General features: G+C 47.5%; 1 protein-coding gene across 1 annotated transcript in view; it reads right to left on the bottom strand.

The window, feature by feature from the left end:
• Positions 1-19,659, bottom strand: part of ABHD8 (abhydrolase domain containing 8) — a 67,881-nt gene that overhangs the window by 47,415 nt on the left and 807 nt on the right. The window lies entirely within an intron of this gene.

Raw genomic sequence — 19,659 nt, forward strand, 5'->3', positions numbered from 1 at the left:
TTCCCTTAATTTAGTGTATCAGGAATTGTTAGAATTCTCTCAAAAGCAGTGACGTCACGACGAAGGGTGTAATTCCTATGGAGTGTCCAGCAGGGGGCGCTCTATATATAGAAGTCAATGAGTACCATTGACTTCTATATATAGTGCGCCCCTGCTGGACACTCCATTGGAATTACAATGGATGTGTGTATGTAATGTAATGTACTGTACTTTGCGATTGAATACATTTATGGAATACTTTGGGGAGCAAGTGTCCTTGCTCCCTAAAGTATCCCATAAATGTAATCAATAAATACATTTGCTGGGCACCGAGCAGGGAGGGAGAGAGGTGCCATCTACCTTCCCCCTCCTTGCTCGGTGCTGGGAACATATACAAAGTACTACTCCCCCATTATATGCAGATAATGGGGGAGTAGTACCTGTGCTATCTTATCGCCGCCCGCTCCGCCGCCGCTCACAGTAGTGCCCCCTCTTCCTACGCTCCCCCTCCTCCTTGAAACACTATGGCCCCGCTGACTCCCCGCCGCCCCTTACAGTATCCGGCCGGCCACCGCTCTCTGCTCCTGTATCCCGGTCGCGTCAGCCCTCAACCCCCCCCCCCCCCCCCGGGCTGACGCGGCCGGCCTGCAGGAGCAGAGAGCGGTGGCCGGCCGGATAGTGTGAGGAGCGGCACGGGCGGCGGGGAGTCAACGGGGCCATAGTGTTTCTAGGAGGAGGGGGCGGCACTTGTGTGAGCGGCGGAGCGGGCGGCACTTGTGTGAGCGGCGGCGCGGGCGGCGATAGATAGCACAGGTACTACTCCCCCATTATCTGCAGATAATGGGGGAGTGGTACTTTGTATATGTTCCCGGCACCGAGCAAGGAGGGGAGAGGTAGATGGCACCTCTCTCCCTCCCTGCTCGGTGTCCTGCAAATGTATTTATTGATTACACTTATGGGATACTTTGGGGAGCAAGGACACTTGCTCCCCAAAGTATTCCATAAATGTATTCAATCGCAAAGTACAGTACATTACATTACATACACACATCCATTGTTATTCCAATGGAGTGTCCAGCAGGGGCGCACTATATATAGAAGTCATTGGTACTCATTGACTTCTATATATAGAGCGCCCCCTGCTGGACACTCCATAGGAATTACACCATTGGTCGTGACGTCACTGCTTCTGAGAGAATTCTAACACTTCCTGATACACTAAATTAAGGGAAATAGCAGTATATGAGCATTTCCCATAATAATGTACATTAGAAAATTGTATAACTTTCCATAAGTAATAACATATAAAAAATAAATTTTGGCCGGACTTCTCGTTCGGCCGGACTTCTCGTTCTCGTTTTCAAACTCTTAATCAACAGTAGATGTGATACAAAGTATGTTTGCAATTTACATTCTTTTTTTTTTTAGTTATCATGAAAAGTGTCACTTCCTGTGTTTACACTTTTTTTTTTTCTTTCAAAAAGTCTAAACACAGGAAGTCCAGCGTTTCCCAGGCCATCTGAGCGCTCACAGAGAGAAGGTAGTCATGTGATTGATGGACACATTGAGCCAAAAAGATTAATGATTGTAAATTGCAAACTTGCTTTATAACACAGCTACTTTTAATTTAGATTTTGAAAGTTATAACAACAGCGACACTTTAACTTTAGAAATAGTGATCCAATCTTAGAATTTATCAAACATGTGTCCAGTGTACTTCGGAAAAAGGTGCCAATTTTTGCGCAAACCAATTTGCACAATTTCCAGTTTGCACAATAATTTGTGACTTCTCCCTGATATATATCCTGTTTGCCTAATGGACAGGTGTTTCTATTAAAGCAAAGCAGCGCAGCTGATATCTGTACAGTTCCCCGCTAACATATCAGAGATACTGCCCTGCGGGGGACAGACTCCTGATACAGGCCTTCCACATCCGTGTTCCATGCGGAACGTGTGAATGCGGCCTTAGCAGAACACATGCCCCCAGGATATATAAACTAGCGTGAAATCTGCTGCGGATCAGTTACATGTAGGGATGGTCCAAACCTGGTTCGGACGGGGTTCGTACGAACCCGAACCCTCTGCAATGATTCCCGCTGTCTCCCCGCTCCGTGCAGCGGGCGGATCCAGCGGGAGGAACGCCTGGAAAACTGGGATACAGCCATAGCCATAGGCTGTATCCCAGTTTTCCAGGCGGTCCTCCCACTGTATCCGCCCGCTGCACGTAGCGGGCACACAGCGGGAATCCGATGCCGAGCGTTCGGGTTCAGCCGAACCTGAACCTCGGCGGGTTTGGATCATCCCTAGTTACATGTGAAGGTACCCTAACCATGAGTGTGTCAGGGTGTTTGATTCTCAGTGCGCACTTTAACCCTTTAAGGACAGAGCCCAAAATGGCCTTAAGGACTGGAACAATTTTCAATCTAGCTTTTATTTTTTTCCTCCTCATCTTCTAACTCTCTTATTTTTCCAGCTACAGGGCTGTGTAAGGGCTTGTTGTTTTTTTAGGAACAGGTGTACTTGGTAAAGGTGCCTTTTGATCTACTATTAGAGATGAGTGAATACAGCAATATGCAGTTTATATAGCTTGTCTAATGTTTTACTATTTTTATTAACACTAAAACTTTTTTTTTGCAAATAGGTGTGATTACAATGGCCCTTATTTGACTCTTATTTTTTTTACGTACAGGGCTGTATGGGGCGTCATTTTCTGCACCATAAGCTATAGTTTTTGTTAATACCTTATTTGTGTAAATGAGACATTATTGATCAATTTTTATTTATTTTATTTGAAATAAAATGTAATAAAAATAATCAACCCTGGCGTTTGTTAACCAATTTATTTTTACGCCGTTCAGTGTGGGAACAATATTGGTTTATTTTATTAGTTTAGGCGATTACGCACGTTACGGTATATTATGTTTATTTTTATGTGTTTTATTTATAAAATGGAAAGGGGTGATTTAATCTTTTATTGGGGGATGGGCTATTTCATGTTTTAAAAAACTTTTTTTAATTTTTTTTTTTTTTACACTTATGTCCACTAAGGGGACTTTAACGTTTTTACATTACATTACATAAACTGATCATTGCTATACCATAGCATAGTGCGATGTACTGTAATATGCTGAGGGTGTGTTGCTGGGTGGTGTAGTGCAACCTTCGGGCTCACCTTCAGTAATCTTCCTGTCACGGTGGGGTCCGAGGGTGCCGGGGCCCTTCTCCTCTCAGCATACACACGAGGGAATATTTTTAATAAAAGTCTTCACACCGCGGTTAAAGTATAACGAAACTTTACTTGAAGGATAACTATGTACAATCCAGGGGCATCTGATGATGAATATCTGCTGGCTTGATCAGAGTCCTTAGCTTCGGGGGGAGGGGTTACCTTGGTTACTATAACTTAGGGTACTATTAGACGGGCCGATAGGGGCCCGATAATAAATTTAAACAAGCGCTGATCGTCTAGATTTACAGGGCCTATTACACGGCCTGATAATCATTTAACAAGGGCTGCAGGGACATTGTTACCGATGTCCTTGCAGCCCTTGCTAAACTGGTATACAGTACATTACCTATGCCGGGTTCAGGGCTCCTTCTGCTCCTCTTCTCCCCGGGTCCTGCGTGCTGCAGCTTCAGAGCGGTCTGTCTTAGCTGACAGGCCACTCAGCCAATCACTGGCCGCGGCGGTCCCATCCTGTGATTGGCTGAGCGGCCGTCAGCTAAGACAGGCCGCTGTGAAGCTGCAGCGCACGGGACCCGGGGAGAAGAGGAGCAGGAGAAGCCCTGGATCATGGATAGGTAATGTATTCTTTTGCAAATCTTTAGCCGCCAGCTGCGCACTACTATTACATGTAGCTGTACGCGGTCGGTGGCCGAAAATTATAGGTCTGAACCTATATCAACGATCAGCCGATGAAAACGATCATCGGCTGATCGTTGTGTTTATTACACGGCACAATAATGGCCCAGATAGGGCCGATTATTGTTCCGTGTAATAGTACCCTTAGACTTGGTGGATGGATAGATAGGATTTCAAGTAGACAGACCTGTTCCAGGGACTTTGCGGTTTCCAGCCTTTTATGAGGTATGTGTGAATAGGTACTTGAAGTTACTGAAGAGACTTGAAGCTGTCAACGCTCGCTGGCAAGCAGGAGGAAGACGCATGAACACACTGACTTGAGAGCCTGGAAGATGTGGACAGTGAATGGGAGACCCTCTATCAATTCACCAATCCGACAGCAGGCACTAATAAATACAGAGGATGTCCTGCTGAGACTTTGAGGACAAGTATTAATCCTCTTGGCTGCTTTGGAAACAGGTTAGGGGGGTTTGGTATCAAGCCTGACAGGATTACTGAGGTGATGCAGGGAGGTTAGATGTGACTATGGCAATGCCAGACTACCAACTGTCAAGACCGCACAGACCTATGGGCAGAAGGTGGGCGGAGCCAGCTTTCCCCTGGCCAATCACTAGAGTCTGATAGGTTGCAGGGGAGGAGCACTGATCAAGCTCAACACTTGTTTTATTGGAGATTAACCCCTAGACGACCCTGGACGTAACGTTACGTCATGGAAGTCTGTCCCCAGACGACCCATGACGTAACGTTACGTCATGGGCATTCCGCGCTGCAGGGGGTTAATAATAACATATAAAGTAAAGATCGCTGCTGATCCTTTCAGCAGCGACCTTTTACTCACCTGCAGCCGCGGAATCGCGTCCCCCACGCCATCACGATCGCTGTGATTGGCTGGCCAAATAAGGGCAGCCAATCACAGCGATACCGGTGCATTGTGGGCCGGTATGACGTTAGAAAACCGTGATTGGTGCTGTCAGAGACAGCACCAATCACGGTTATGCCGGACGCCGTGTACCACGTGACCCCCGCCCCCCGATCACCCGGATTGGCCGTTTGCCAGTAACTGGCCAATCACGGGTGAGGCGGGCGTTTCTAAATATTGATCCCTCCCTGCTCGCCCTCCTTTTCGTCAGGATCGGCGAGCAGAGAGGGTGTTTGTGAGTCCCGTTGCTGCCCCGTTGTGCCCTGCCATCGCCCCCCCCGTGCCATCGCCCCCCTGTGCCATCGCTCCCCTGTGCCATCCGCCCCCCTGTGAGATCCGCCCCTGTGCCATCCGCCCCCTGTGAGATCCGCCCACCTGTTATATCGGCCCCCCTGTCCCATTCCCCCCTGTGCCATCTTCCCCCCCTCTTCCCATCAGCTACTGCCCCCCTTCCTCCCCTGTCTTCCCCCTCTTCTCCCCCCTGTCTTCCTCCTCTTCTCCCCCCCTGTCTTCCTCCTCTTCTCCCCCCCTGTCATCCTCTCCTTCTCCCCTGTGCCCTCCCACTGTTTTTGTGCTCCCCCCCCCCCATCTGTGCCAGCCTCGTTGGTGGCATAGTGCAGGGTGATCAGCCAGCAGTGCCCATTGTGTGCTGCCTGGCTGATCTCCTGAAATTTGTGACTGTGCAGCAGCAGCAGCAGCAGCAGTAGTTCTACTGCTGCTGCAGCTCCTGTCTCTCTTGTTCTGATCAGTGACTCATCACTGATCAGCAACAAGTGGGCACAAGTTTTTTTTTTTTGTAAAAAATAAAAATTTTTTGCTTGTTTTCCCCTGCGCCGCTCCGTGCTGCCCGTGCTGTCGCATCCGTCGGTGGCATAGTGTGTGCAGGGAGATCCTGCTAGCAGCATCCTCTGTGCTGCTAGCGGTCCCCCTGCCTCTCTTTGCCCCCCTCAGACCGTTCCTCCGCACCGCCCCCTCATCTGCCCACCTCACTTTCCCACCCCTGTGCCAGCCTCCCCCTGCCTCTTTTTGACCCCTCAGACCGTTCCTTCACCTGCCCACCCCTGTGCCATCCTCTCTGCCCCTCTTTGCCCCCTCAGACAGTTCACCCCCACCTCACCTGCCCACCCCTGTGCCATCCTCCACCCTTGCCTCTTTGTTCCTCCAACCCCCACCCACCGCCCCGCTTCTCTTGTTCTGATCAGTGACTAATCACTTAGTCACCTTTGACTAATCACCTTTTTTTCTCTAACAAATACTTTTTTCCCCCTTTTTTTTGCGTCCGTGCTGCCCAGTCCCTCTGCCTCTCTTTGCCCCCTCAGACCTCACCTGCCCACCTCACCGACCCACCCCTGTACCAGCCTCTCCCCCCTGAGTCCCTTTGCCCACTCAGACCGTTCCTCTGCCACCCTCCCCCTCACCTGGCCACCTCACCTGCCCACCCCTGTGCCAGCTTCTCCCCCCTGACTCTCTTTGCCCACTCAGACAGTTCCTCCGCCACCCACCCCCTCACCTGCCCACCCCTCTGCCATCCCCCCTGTCTCTCTTGTTCTGATCAGTGACTATTCACTGATCAGTGACTATTCACTGATCAGCAACAAGTGGGCACAGGTTTTTTTTTCCCTTGAAAAGTGTAAGTGTAAAAAACACACACACTACACATAAATAAATTTAACTGATTTACATAACCCCCATATCTAAATCTTACAAAAATGTCCCATCGTCTGTATTCGGCTGAAGAGGCATATGCTCTTATTGCCTCTGACACCGATACAGCCAGTGAGGGAGAAGAGGAAGATCCTACTTTCCTCGTTTCGACCTCCTCCTCTTCATCATGTAGCGATGATGAACCCCCAAGGCGCCGAAGGCGTCCAAGGCGAACGCCTCGGGCAGCCTCCCCCGATCTCCACCCCAGTGACCCCATCTCCACCCCAGCCCCCCATACAAGTGAGCCCATCTGGACCCCAGTCCCCCCCAATTTTGAGCCACAGATTCCCGATTTTGTGGGACAATCGGGAATCCAATTTGACCCCTCAGGCTTCACTGAAATAGACTTTTTTAAGCTCTTTTTCAGTGAAGAACTGATAAGTCTGATGGTCGTGCAAACTAATTTGTACGCCCAGCAGTTTCTGGCTCAGCACCCCGTCTCCTCTTTTTTTTCGGGATCCCACAGCTGGACCCCAGTTGATGCAGCAGAAATGACCACGTTTTGGGGTCTTCTGCTGCACATGGGGCTAGTTAAAAAACCCCGAATTAGGCAGTATTGGAGTGTGGATATTTTATATAACACTCCAATACACCGGATGGCCATGACAAGGCATCGCTTTGAGGCCATCCTCAAATTCCTGCATTACAACGATAATGCAAGGTGCCCCCCCCCGAGATGATCCCTCTTACGACCGCCTATACAAAATTAGGCCGGTCATTGATCATCTTGCGGCCAAATTTTCGGAGGTATATATCCCAGGGAAATATATCTCCATTGACGAATCCCTTGTCAGCTTCAAGGGGAGAGTCCAATTTCGCCAGTACCTGCCAAGTAAGAGGGCAAGGTACGGCATCAAACTCTACAAACTCTGTGAGAGTACCTCAGGGTACACTCACAGATTTAGAGTTTATGAAGGGAGGGACACCCACATCCAACCTCCAGAATGTCCCCCCACTCTGGGAGTTAGTGGGAAGCTTGTGTGGGAACTGATGTTCCCACTACTGGATAAAGGTTACCACCTCTACGTGGATAACTTTTATACCAGTCTCCCTCTTTTCAAATCCCTCAGTACCCGAGCTACTGTAGCTTGCGGCACTGTGAGGAAAAATCAGAGAGGCCTCCCGAGATCTCCTGTGGCAGAAGTACTGCGACGGGGTGTCTTCAAGGCCCATTGTAGCGACAACCTGGTATTAGTCAAATATAAGGACAAACGCGATGTCCTTATTTTGACTACTATCCATCGTCCTGGCACGACCCCTGTCCCTGTCCGCGGTACCACCGCAGTAGCACTCAAACCCGATTGTATTTTGGACTACAATTGGTATATGGGAGGAGTTGATCTTTCAGATCAAGTCCTCAAGCCATATAGTGCTCTGCGGAAAACAAACATCTGGTACAAAAAGTTAGCCGTGCACATGGTCCAAACGGCAATGTACAACGCGTTTGTACTTTACCGTTGTGCCGGCCACCCTGGGAAATACCTCCAGTTTCAGGAGGCAGTTGTCAAGGCCCTGATTTTTTGTGGAGGAGAAGGAGGAGGGCCTAGTACTTCTGCAGCTGCAACTGGAGGTTCCCGTATCGTGCCAGGGCAGCACTTTCCTGGCGAAGTCCCTCACACTGGCAAGAAGGGCAAAAGCCAGAAAAGGTGTCGCGTGTGCTACAAAAGGGGGTTTAGAAAGGACACGTGTTTTCAGTGTGATACATGTCCTGATAAACCTGGCCTCTGTATAAATGAATGCTTCAAGACGTACCATACGTCCATGGAGTATTAATTCCCAACCTGCAAAATGTCCAAATTTGTCCTTTCCACTTCTGGTCACTGGTCACTAGAGATGAGCGGACCGTTGGACTTTTGGTCGCTCTCTCGTAATGCCTGTGATCCCGGCTGCATAGTTGCGCTCCTGCGAATATGCGGGCAGGATATTCCAGGGAATTCAACATGGATTTCCTGGAATATACTGGCCACATATTCCCGGGAGCGCAAATATGCAGCCAGGAACACAGGCATTACGAGAGAGCGCCGATGCCATCGGACCAAAAGTTCGAACAGTTCGCTCATCTCTACTGGCCACATGTAGGGTTTATTTTTATTTTATTTTATTTTTATATAGGGTACATAGGGTCCATTTACACGGAAAGATTATCTGCCAAAGATTTGAAGCCAACGCCAGGAATGGATTTGAAAGAGGAGAAATCTCAGGCTTTCCTTTATGACCTGATCTCTGATCCAGCTTTGGAAACAGACTATAAACAGAGATCAGGTCGTAAAGGAAAGTCTGAGGTTTCTCCACTTTCAAATCCATTCCTGGCTTTGGCTTCAAATCTTTGGCACATAATCTGTCAGATAATCTTTCTGTGTAAATAGACCCATACACGGCATAATTAGTGGAGGGCAGACTTTCCATGTCGGCATCACATGCCGATGTGGAAAGTCATACTGGCCTGACAGTTGAGCTTCTATGTTTCAACTGTCAGCCAATGCCGTGCCTATCTCCTAATTTAGACCTCAAATACACATGGGCTCCCAAGGCCCATTGTATTTGCAGGCTTATAATTAGAGCCAGATTTAGATTTTTTTTTTCTAGAAGGGACATACACGGCATAACTAGGGCTAATCACACTGAGCAAAATCGGGGGAATTCCAAAGCAGAGCTCCACTTGTCTCAGTCTCAAACAGTGTTAGTATGGGAGGGCTCGCGCGTCTCCGCTCAAAGAATTTACATGTCAGTTCTTTGAGCGGAGGCGTGCAAGCCCTCCCATAGACACACTGGTTTACACTGGGGCAGGTGGAATTCCAACGTTTTTGCTCGGTGTGAACGCACCCTTAGGGCCAGTTCACAATGAGTAAACACGGTGTAAATCCCACCGTGCTCAGTGTGCTGCTGTAAGTGAATGAGAGGACGCACGCTAGTTGAAGCGGAGAGGACAGGGAGCGGACCAGCGAGCACCCTCTCAATCACTTACAGCAGCACACTGAGCACGGCGGAGAGGTCCGCCACGGAATAACGCCGTGTTTACTCAGTGTGAACTGGCCCTTTAGTGGAGGGCAGACTTTCCATGACGGCATCAAATGCCGACGTGGAGAGTCATACTGGCCTTACAGTTGACCAGTGTGAAAATTGGCATTTCTAATTTTCAACTACTGCAGCACATTCAGTCCAGGAAAATACATTTTTGAAATGCTTTTGCACCCTACACCTCCTAAATACATTTCTTGGGTGGTGTAGTTTCTGTAATGGCGTCCTTTTGCTTGGGCATTTTTCTATTTATTTTCCTGAGAATGTCTGCAACTGTCAGCCAACTCCGTGCATGTCTAATTTATTTTCTCTTTTAACCCTACCTATGTGCCGGTCACCAGTGAGGTCCGTGTAGCATGAGGGCTCAAAAGGGCATTCCGGCCTCAAAAGGGCACTCTGTCCTTTTGGAGGCTTGTCCTGTGCCCACATAGCAATTCATTTCCACACCTATATGCAAAGTGGATACCCCCCACAAGTGGGGTCCATATGCTCACTACACCCCTTGTTAAATTCCTTGAGGGGTGTAGTTTCCATAATGGGGTCACTTGTGGGGCATATCTACTGTCTTGGTAACCTGGGGGCTTTGTTAATTTAACATGGCTTCAATGATCCTTTCCGGCCTCAAGAGGGCACTCTGTCCTTTTGGAGGCTTGTCCTGTGTCCACTTAGTAATGTATGTCCACTTGTGGGGTATTTCCCCCTTCGGCGGAAATTGCTCTGCTCATTCCCCATCCACCCCACTTTTAACCCCTTGAGAAAATGAAAGATTCCAGGCTAGACCAACCTTTTAGTCTAAAAAAATTTAATTTTTTATACTAAAATGTTGGTCTAGCTTAGAATCTTTCATTTTCACAAGGGGTTAGAAGAAAAAAATACCCCCTAAACATGTAGAGAATTTGCCCCCGAGTATGGAAATACCTCACATGTGGACTTAAAGTGCCAAGCGGGCGCAAGGAAAGCCTCCAAAGGGAAGGAGCACCGTTTTGGAAGCTGGATTTGGCGAAAATAGAGGACGGACACCATGTTGACTTTACAAAGCGCCTGTGCTGCCAAAACAGTGAAAATACCCACAAGTGACCCCATTATGGAAAGTACACCCCTCAAGGAATCTAAAAAGGGGTGTAGTGAGCATATGGACCCCACTGGTGGAAGGCACATAGGTGGAACAATGTGCTGTGAAAATGAAAAAATTCATTTTTTAATTTTTACAACCCATTGTCCCATATTGTGCCTGCCACCAGTGGGGTCCATATACTAACTATACCCCTTGTTACATTCCTTGAGGGGTGTAGTTTCCATAATGGTGTCACTTGTGGGGGGTTTCTACTGTTTTGGCAGCACTGGGCCTTTGTAAAGGCAACATGGCCTCCGTCCTCCAATCTGGCCAAATCCAGCTTCCAAAATCCAAACGGCGCTCCTTCCCTTTGGAGGCTTTCCTAGCGCCCACTTGGCATTTCACGTCCACATGTGGGGTATTTCCGTACTCGGGGGAAATTGCTCTACATGTCTAGCAGGTTTTTTTCTTTTTTAACCCCTTGTGAAAATGAAAAATGTGAGGCTAGACTAACATTTTAGTTAAAAATATAAAATTTTTCATTTTCACGGCACATTGTTCCACATTTGTACCGGTCACCAATGGGGTCCATAAGCTCACTATACCCCTTGTTACGTTCCTTGAGGGGTGTAGTTTCCATAATGGTGTCACTTGTGGGGGGTTTCTACTGTTTTGGCAGCACTGGGCCTTTGTAAAGGCAACATGGCCTCCGTCCTCCAATCTGGCCAAATCCAGCTTCCAAAATCCAAACGGCGCTCCTTCCCTTTGGAGGCTTTCCTAGCGCCCACTTGGCATTTCACGTCCACATGTGGGGTATTTCCGTACTCGGGGGAAATTGCTCTACATGTCTAGCAGGTTTTTTTCTTTTTTAACCCCTTGTGAAAATGAAAAATGTGAGGCTAGACTAACATTTTAGTTAAAAAATATAAAATTTTTCATTTTCACGGCACATTGTTCCACATTTGTACCGGTCACCAATGGGGTCCATAAGCTCACTATACCCCTTGTTACGTTCCTTGAGGGGTGTAGTTTCCATAATGGTGTCACTTGTGGGGGGTTTCTACTGTTTTGGCAGCACTGGGCCTTTGTAAAGGCAACATGGCCTCCGTCCTCCAATCTGGCCAAATCCAGCTTCCAAAATCCAAACGGCGCTCCTTCCCTTTGGAGGCTTTCCTAGCGCCCACTTGGCATTTCACGTCCACATGTGGGGTATTTCCGTACTCGGGGGGAATTGCTCTACATGTCTAGCAGGTTTTTTTCTTTTTCAACCACTTGTGAAAATGAAAAATTTGAGGCTAGACTAACTTTTTGGTCAAAAAAAAGTAATTTTTCATTTTCTTAGCAGATTGTGCCTGCCACCAATAGGGTCTATATGCTCACTACACCCCTTGTTACGTTCCTTGAGGGGTGTAGTTTCCATAATGGGGTCACTTCTGGGGGTTTCTACTGTTTTGGCAGCACTGGGCCTTTGTAAAGGCAACATGGCCTCCGTCCTCCAATCTGGCCAAATCCAGCTTCCAAAATCCAAACGGCGCTCCTTCCCTTTGGAGGCTTTCCTAGCGCCCACTTGGCATTTCACGTCCACATGTGGGGTATTTCCGTACTTCGGGGGGAATTGCTCTACATGTCTAGCAGGTTTTTTTCTTTTTTAACCCCTTGTGAAAATGAAAAATGTGAGGCTAGACTAACATTTTAGTTAAAAATATAAAATTTTTCATTTTCACGGCACATTGTTCCACATTTGTACCGGTCACCAGTGGGGTCCATAAGCTCACTATACCCCTTGTTACGTTCCTTGAGGGGTGTAGTTTCCATAATGGTGTCACTTGTGGGGGGTTTCTACTGTTTTGGCAGCACTGGGCCTTTGTAAAGGCAACATGGCCTCCGTCCTCCAATCTGCCCAAATCCAGCTTCCAAAATCCAAACAGCGCTCCTTCCCTTTGGAGGCTTTCCTAGCGCCCACTTGGCATTTCACGTCCACATGTGGGGTATTTCCGTACTCGGGGGGAATTGCTCTACATGTCTAGCAGGTTTTTTTCTTTTTCAACCACTTGTGAAAATGAAAAATTTGAGGCTAGACTAACTTTTTGGTCAAAAAAAAGTAATTTTTCATTTTCTTAGCAGATTGTGCCTGCCACCAATAGGGTCTATATGCTCACTACACCCCTTGTTACGTTCCTTGAGGGGTGTAGTTTCCATAATGGTGTCACTTGTGGGGGGTTTCTACTGTTTTGGCAGCACTGGGCCTTTGTAAAGGCAACATGGCCTCCGTCCTCCAATCTGGCCAAATCCAGCTTCCAAAATCCAAACGGCGCTCCTTCCCTTTGGAGGCTTTCCTAGCGCCCACTTGGCATTTCACGTCCACATGTGGGGTATTTCCGTACTCGGGGGGAATTGCTCTACATGTCTAGCATTTTTTTTTCTTTTTTAACCCCTTGTGAAAATGAAAAATGTGAGGCTAGACTAACATTTTAGTTAAAAATATAAAATTTTTCATTTTCACGGCACATTGTTCCACATTTGTACCGGTCACCAGTGGGGTCCATAAGCTCACTATACCCCTTGTTACGTTCCTTGAGGGGTGTAGTTTCCATAATGGTGTCACTTGTGGGGGGTTTCTACTGTTTTGGCAGCACTGGGCCTTTGTAAAGGCAACATGGCCTCCGTCCTCCAATCTGGCCAAATCCAGCTTCCAAAATCCAAACGGCGCTCCTTCCCTTTGGAGGCTTTCCTAGCGCCCACTTGGCATTTCACGTCCACATGTGGGGTATTTCCGTACTCGGGGGGAATTGCTCTACATGTCTAGCAGGTTTTTTTCTTTTTCAACCACTTGTGAAAATGAAAAATTTGAGGCTAGACTAACTTTTTGGTCAAAAAAAAGTAATTTTTCATTTTCTTAGCAGATTGTGCCTGCCACCAATAGGGTCTATATGCTCACTACACCCCTTGTTACGTTCCTTGAGGGGTGTAGTTTACATAATGGTGTCACTTGTGGGGGGTTTCTACTGTTTTGGCAGCACTGGGCCTTTGTAAAGGCAACATGGCCTCCGTCCTCCAATCTGGCCAAATCCAGCTTCCAAAATCCAAACGGCGCTCCTTCCCTTTGGAGGCTCTCCTAGCGCCCACTTGGCAGTTTATGTCCACATATGGGGTATTTCTCTAAACTGCAGAAACAGGGCAATACATTTTGTGGTGCATTTCTCTGGTAATAGGTTTTCTAATATGAGAGAAATTGGATTACAATATAATTTGTGCACAGAAAATTGAAATTTTCGATTTTCTTACACATTTAGCTTTTATTTCTGTAACTCAACTAAAGAGTTAAAAAACTTTTTGGGAGTGATTTTGAACAGTTTAGGGGGTGCAGTTTCTGAAATGGGGTGATTTGTGGGGGGGTTATTACATACAATCCCCTTAAATTCACTTCAAACCTCAACTGGTCCCTAACAAAAGCTGATTTTGAAATTTTCTCGAAAATTTGGAAAATTGTTGCTAAACTTTTAAGCTTTCCAGTGTTTTAAAAAATTTAAAGCAAGTTTAAAAAATGCTGCCAACATAAAGTAGACATATTGCTAATGTTATTTAGTGTCTAATTTATGTGGTATAACTATTTTCCTTACAGGCAGAATATTTCAAAGTTAGAAAAATGAAAATTTTCAAAATTTTTCACATTATTTTGTGATTTTTCATAAGAATTCGCTATAAATATCCACTCAAATTTACCAGTAATTTAAAGTAGAATATGTCACGAGAAAACAGTCTTAGAATCATTAGGATATGTAAAAGCATCTAGACATTATTAATGGATAAAGTGAAACAGGTCAAAATCACAAAATTTGGCCTGGTCCACTGGGTCATTTTGGGCCGGGTCCTCAAGGGGTTAATACATAACTACATAATAAATAAATATATGGCAGAAAACAATGCTCATTTAAAATACCACCACAAGAAAGGCTAGGAAAAAGAAACAAATACATAGGCCCCAATACAGACAGTCTAGGGTTGCCAATGGCAACAATGTACCTCCAGACGCCTGACAGTAAATACCGTTCTGGGACATTACAATAGCATTGATCAGTGTAATCTGCCACCTGCCTGTGGCAGACTATATACACTGATCGCCCATCTGACTGCCGGGTGGACGGTTGGAGACCTTTGGCAGTCAGAACGTTCAAAACCCCCGCAGTCACACTGGGGTCCCAAACGTTCAGTGACTGGTGTCCATCCCAGAAAATAGGTCAGGATTTTTTAGATCCTATCCTATTTTCATCTGGAAACCAATCACGGAAAGTGTCCGGAATTCCGGATTGTCTGCGTATTGTCTGTCCTGATGCTTTCCTGATGCCTTTTGAGGCCTCCTGATCAGGATTTCCTGACACAGACATGTGAATGGGGCCTTGCACAGGCTTTGAGTTGTCTTATTTGTAAGGCCCCCTTTACACTTCAGGAAAATCTGTCTGGTTTTTTTTTTTATCAGGAATTCCTGTCAGGATTTTCTGACCCATAGGATTGCATTGGACACTGACAGCCTTCAGGATAATAGGTCAGGAAATTATAGAACCTGTCCTATTTTCATCAGGATTTCCTGAACGGGTGCCCCCATAGAAGTCTATGGGAACTCAGGAAACCCTGATGTTTTCCTGATGCGCTTCAGGAAACAGGGCTGTGGAGTCGGAGTCGGAGTTGGAGCTAGTTTTGGCTGGAAAAAAAAAAGTACCGACTCCAGCTTTAAAAAAATCTTTAAAAAAAAATGTAGAATTGAATTTTGATATAAATTTTTTATACTATGAGCAACATTCTAATAGGATACTGGCCTCATTACATAAGGGGGGTCATGGAAAAGTTGTTGGCCACTATTTGGCAGTTTGTTTCTGAGCCAAAGAGTCCATTGTGTGGGGGAGATCTGTACTGTTCTTTTCCTGGATGCTGGATGACTGTATATGAGCAGCAGTGTAATATGAAGATATCATGTGTAATATAGAGGAGGAGGAGAAGACATAAGTAGTGTAGCAGTAACCTCTTTCCTCAGTGTGGTGTTTTCTCTGGGAGAAGATTGTGTTTCCCTTCAGTGTTCTATGGCTGCAGCTGTGTGTGTGCGCGTGCTATGGCTGCAGTAGGTTGTGTGTGTGCTATGACTACAGCAGGCTGTGTGTGTGTGTGCGCTATGGCTGCAGCAAGCTGTGTGTGTGTGCGCGCTATGGCTGCAGCAGGCTGTGTGTGCGTGCTATTGCGTGCCCCCACAGTGACCTTCTATATCACTGTGTGACCTCTATATCACTATGTGTGACCCCTCTCTATATCACTATGTGTGACCCCTCTAAATATTACTATGTGTGACCCCCTCTATGTCACTATGGCTGACCTCTATATTACAGGTATCTGGCATTGTTAGCAGTGTTTCTTTAAGAATATTGACTTAGAAACATAGAAGATTGTCAGCAGGAAAAGACCACCTGCTCCATCTAGTCTAGTTGTGAGTAGTTCAGGACATGGAGGCTGGAGACTGGCTGCATCCACTGCACATACAGGACAATCTGCTTTATATATTTCCTTATTCCCTCAGAAGTCGCCCCAGGATCATGTAGGACATTAGGGAGAAGCTGCTGAGCCAGTGTGATAAATAACTCCCCTGGTATATGACTGGCCATTTATGAAGGAGCAAGTCAGAGTTGACCTGATAAAATTCAGGAGTCTGATTCGGTCCTGATAAAATTCAGGAGTCTGAGTCGGAGCTGCGGCTTACCGTCTCCACAGCCCTCTCAGGAAATCCCGAAGACACTACTGATGGTTTCCTGAACATAAAAGCTGATCACTGTCAGGAAATCCTGATTGTTTCCTGAAGCCAGACCTCCTGATCAGGATTTCCTGACAGGAAAAACTGACACTGACGTGTGAATGAGGCCTAAGTCTCCAGTGCGACTTTGTGTGAATTTGCACAAATTTATTATGTCATGTGCAACTTTTTTTTGCGTTAGAGCTCTGCACATGGAATAACATTTATAGCACAATTTACTAAGCTTGTTAGATACTAGTAATGCAGCAATTATGCACCTATTTAGCATATTACATTGATCCTTTTCCTAGTTAGCAAGTGTGATAAGGAGAAGTCCGGTGAATTTTTTTAATTAAAGTATTGCCCCCCAATACGCTTGATACAATTTTTATGGGAAATGCTTTTAGGGTACAAACACACACTGTATACGCAGCAGATCTGATGGTGCAGATTTGATGCTGTGTTCAGTTATTTAGATCTAATCTGCTGCGTATCGCAGCAGTAAATACGCTACGTATACGGTGTGTGTGTTTATACCCTTAGGGTACAAACACACACACCGTATGTGCTGCGTATTTACTGCTGCGATACGCAGCAGATTAGATCTAAACTGAACACAGCATCAAATCTGCACCATCAAATCTGCTGCGTTCCTGCTGTGTGTGTTTGTACCCTTAGGGTTCAAACCCACCTGCCGGATCTGCAGCTAATCTGGCAGCGCACTGATTGGCCGGGCGGATTGTGCCGGGAGCCGCCGAAGCAAGCAGGAGTCGGGATCAGGTAATGTATAGCCTGCCCGCCCCCTTGCAGCCCCGATAGACCCCAGCCGCACCATTGCCACCAGCCCCCGGCCGCACCCGGGGGGCGATCGGGGCTGCAGGGGGCGGGCAGGATATACATTACCTGATCCCGGCTCCTGCTTCCTTCGGCGGCTCCCGGCACGTTCCGCCTAGCCAATCAGTGCGCTGCCCCACCGCAGCGCACTGATTGGCCGGGCGGGCCGTGAAGACACCGGGAGCCCCGAAGCAAGCAGGAACGGGGACCTGGTAATGTATAATGTCTGGCGGACAGGGGGTTAATGGGGCGGGCTGCAGACAAAATCGCAGCAGAGATGTACATCCCAGCTGCGATTTTGTCTTCCATTGAAAGAATAGGGGCCGGATCCGCAGCGAGTCTCGCTGCAAATACGCAGCAAGGGGACTCGCTGCGGATCCGGCAAGTGGGTTTGTACCCTTAGGGTACAAACACACACACCGTGTATGCAGCACATACGCAGCAAATACGCAGCAGATTTGATGGTGCAGATTTGATGCTGTGTTCAGTTATTTAGATCTGATCTGCCGTGTATTTGTTGCGTATACGGTGTGTGTGTTTGTACCCTTAAAGTGCTTTTTTTCCCTGCACTTACTACTGAATCAAGGCTTCCCTTTCTCGATAAAATGGTGATGTCACGTCCCAACTCATAGAGCTGTGTGGTCTGTGGCTGCTGGAGAGGATGACGGCAGGTGGATGCTCTGTTTGCCTGGTCGCCATCCTGGTCTCCCTGCCGCAGCCCTCCCACGGCATGCCCACTCTTCACCCTGCCCGCCAGGACCTGCTGCTGTCTTTCTTCCCCCGCCCTGGACTCCACTCCTCACATTCGGGCAGCAGAGACATCACCCCGCCGGGACTCCACTTATCACATCCCAGGGAGTGGAGCCCCGGCAGGGAGATATCCCTGCAGCCGCCGCCCCTGCAAGGGGGTTGTGAGGAGTGGAGTCTCGGGCGGGGGAGAGAGAGACAGCAGTGTCTGTGGCTGGGGAAAAACAGCGATGGGCATCGGTTAGGCCCCCTTCACACGTCCGTGTCAGTTTTTACTGTCAGGAAATCCTAATCAGGAGCGGGTGCTGCTGGGTGAGGGTGCTGCTAAACTGAGGACCTGGGGGGGTGGGGCGTGTGTATGTGTGTGGGGGGTGCAGCAGGAGGTGCACACCGGCGTGGCACCAGGAAGCAGGAGGGTGCAGGCCGGTGAGTTGTGGGGGGTGCGCAGGTAATCTGGAATCCCGGGCACTTTCCTGATGTACATCAGGAAAGTGCCCGTGATTTTGGCACCCCCATAGACTTCTATGGGGGCGTCCGGGACGGAATTCCGGACTAAAATAGGACATGTCCTATTTCTTCCAGATCTATTTTCCGGAACGGACACCCTTCCGGAGAAATCTGGAAGGGTGTCCGTGACCATTTAAAGTCTATAGGTCCAGAAATACATCCGGATTTCCTGATAGGAAATCCGGATGGTTTTTCCAGACGTGTAAAGGGGGCCTTAGTTTGAATTTGCTGCTGTTCAGGGTAGGGAGTGGGCACGCCGGGGGAGTCCTGGCAGGGAGATGTCCCTGGGGTGGGGAGCTGGCATGCCGAGGGAGGTGTCGCCGAGCTGGCGGAGTCCCAGCAGGGAGATGTCCCTGGGCTGGGGAGCGGGCACGCCAGGGGAGGTGTCCCTGAGCAGGGGGGGGAGCTACGGCAAGCAGACAAGGAGGGGAACAGAGCTGACACTGAGCATCCCTCTGCAATCATCCTCTCCAGCAGCCACAGCCCGCACAGCTCTGGGAGTCGGGCTGTGACATCACCATTTTATCCAGGAAGTGAAGCCTTGATGCAGTAGTAAGTGCAGGAAAAAACAATACTTTGATAAAAAAATTTACTCTTTTACTTTGACACTATGCACTCAATATTTTGGTTCAGTTTTGTGAGGCACATCTAATCAATTTGTTTAGCAGATCTTTGACAGGTGAGAAACTGCTTAAACCATAAACAGCAGAGAGCATTGTGTCAGACTGGAAAGATTACTTCCTGCAGAACATACAGCAGATGACAAGTATTGAAAGACTGGAGATTTATTTTATATATATATATATATATATATATATATATATATATATATATAAGTAAATTACAGATCTCTGGCACTTTCTGACATTTGGTTTCTGACAATTGGTTTGAAAGAAAAAAAAGTTTTTGCTGAACTACCCCTTTAAGTACCAATTTGTAATGTGTACCTGTCATTTAGAAAAACTTTTCACTGCTTCCCCCCTCCATCCAAAATGAGAGAAGTGTGCAGTGGCAAACTTCCCTGCTTCCAATTATCTCTGTCCAGCTTAGCTATAATGGAGATAGGGGATGGAGGTTGCTAGGAGCTGGTAGTGAGATGCGCTCATTTAAACAACAACTATCACCTCATTCAAGGCCCCCACACACACACACACACACACAGATGAACAATGCGCTGGCCCAGGAATCTGGAATGTGTCCTGGTAGCCCCCCAGCAGCTAGTCTTCCTTAATAGGTAGGAACACCCCAACAAAGCAGGTCCC

The sequence above is a fragment of the Dendropsophus ebraccatus genome, chromosome 3 (assembly GCF_027789765.1).
Source record: "Dendropsophus ebraccatus isolate aDenEbr1 chromosome 3, aDenEbr1.pat, whole genome shotgun sequence".
Taxonomy (NCBI): Eukaryota; Metazoa; Chordata; class Amphibia; order Anura; family Hylidae; genus Dendropsophus; species Dendropsophus ebraccatus.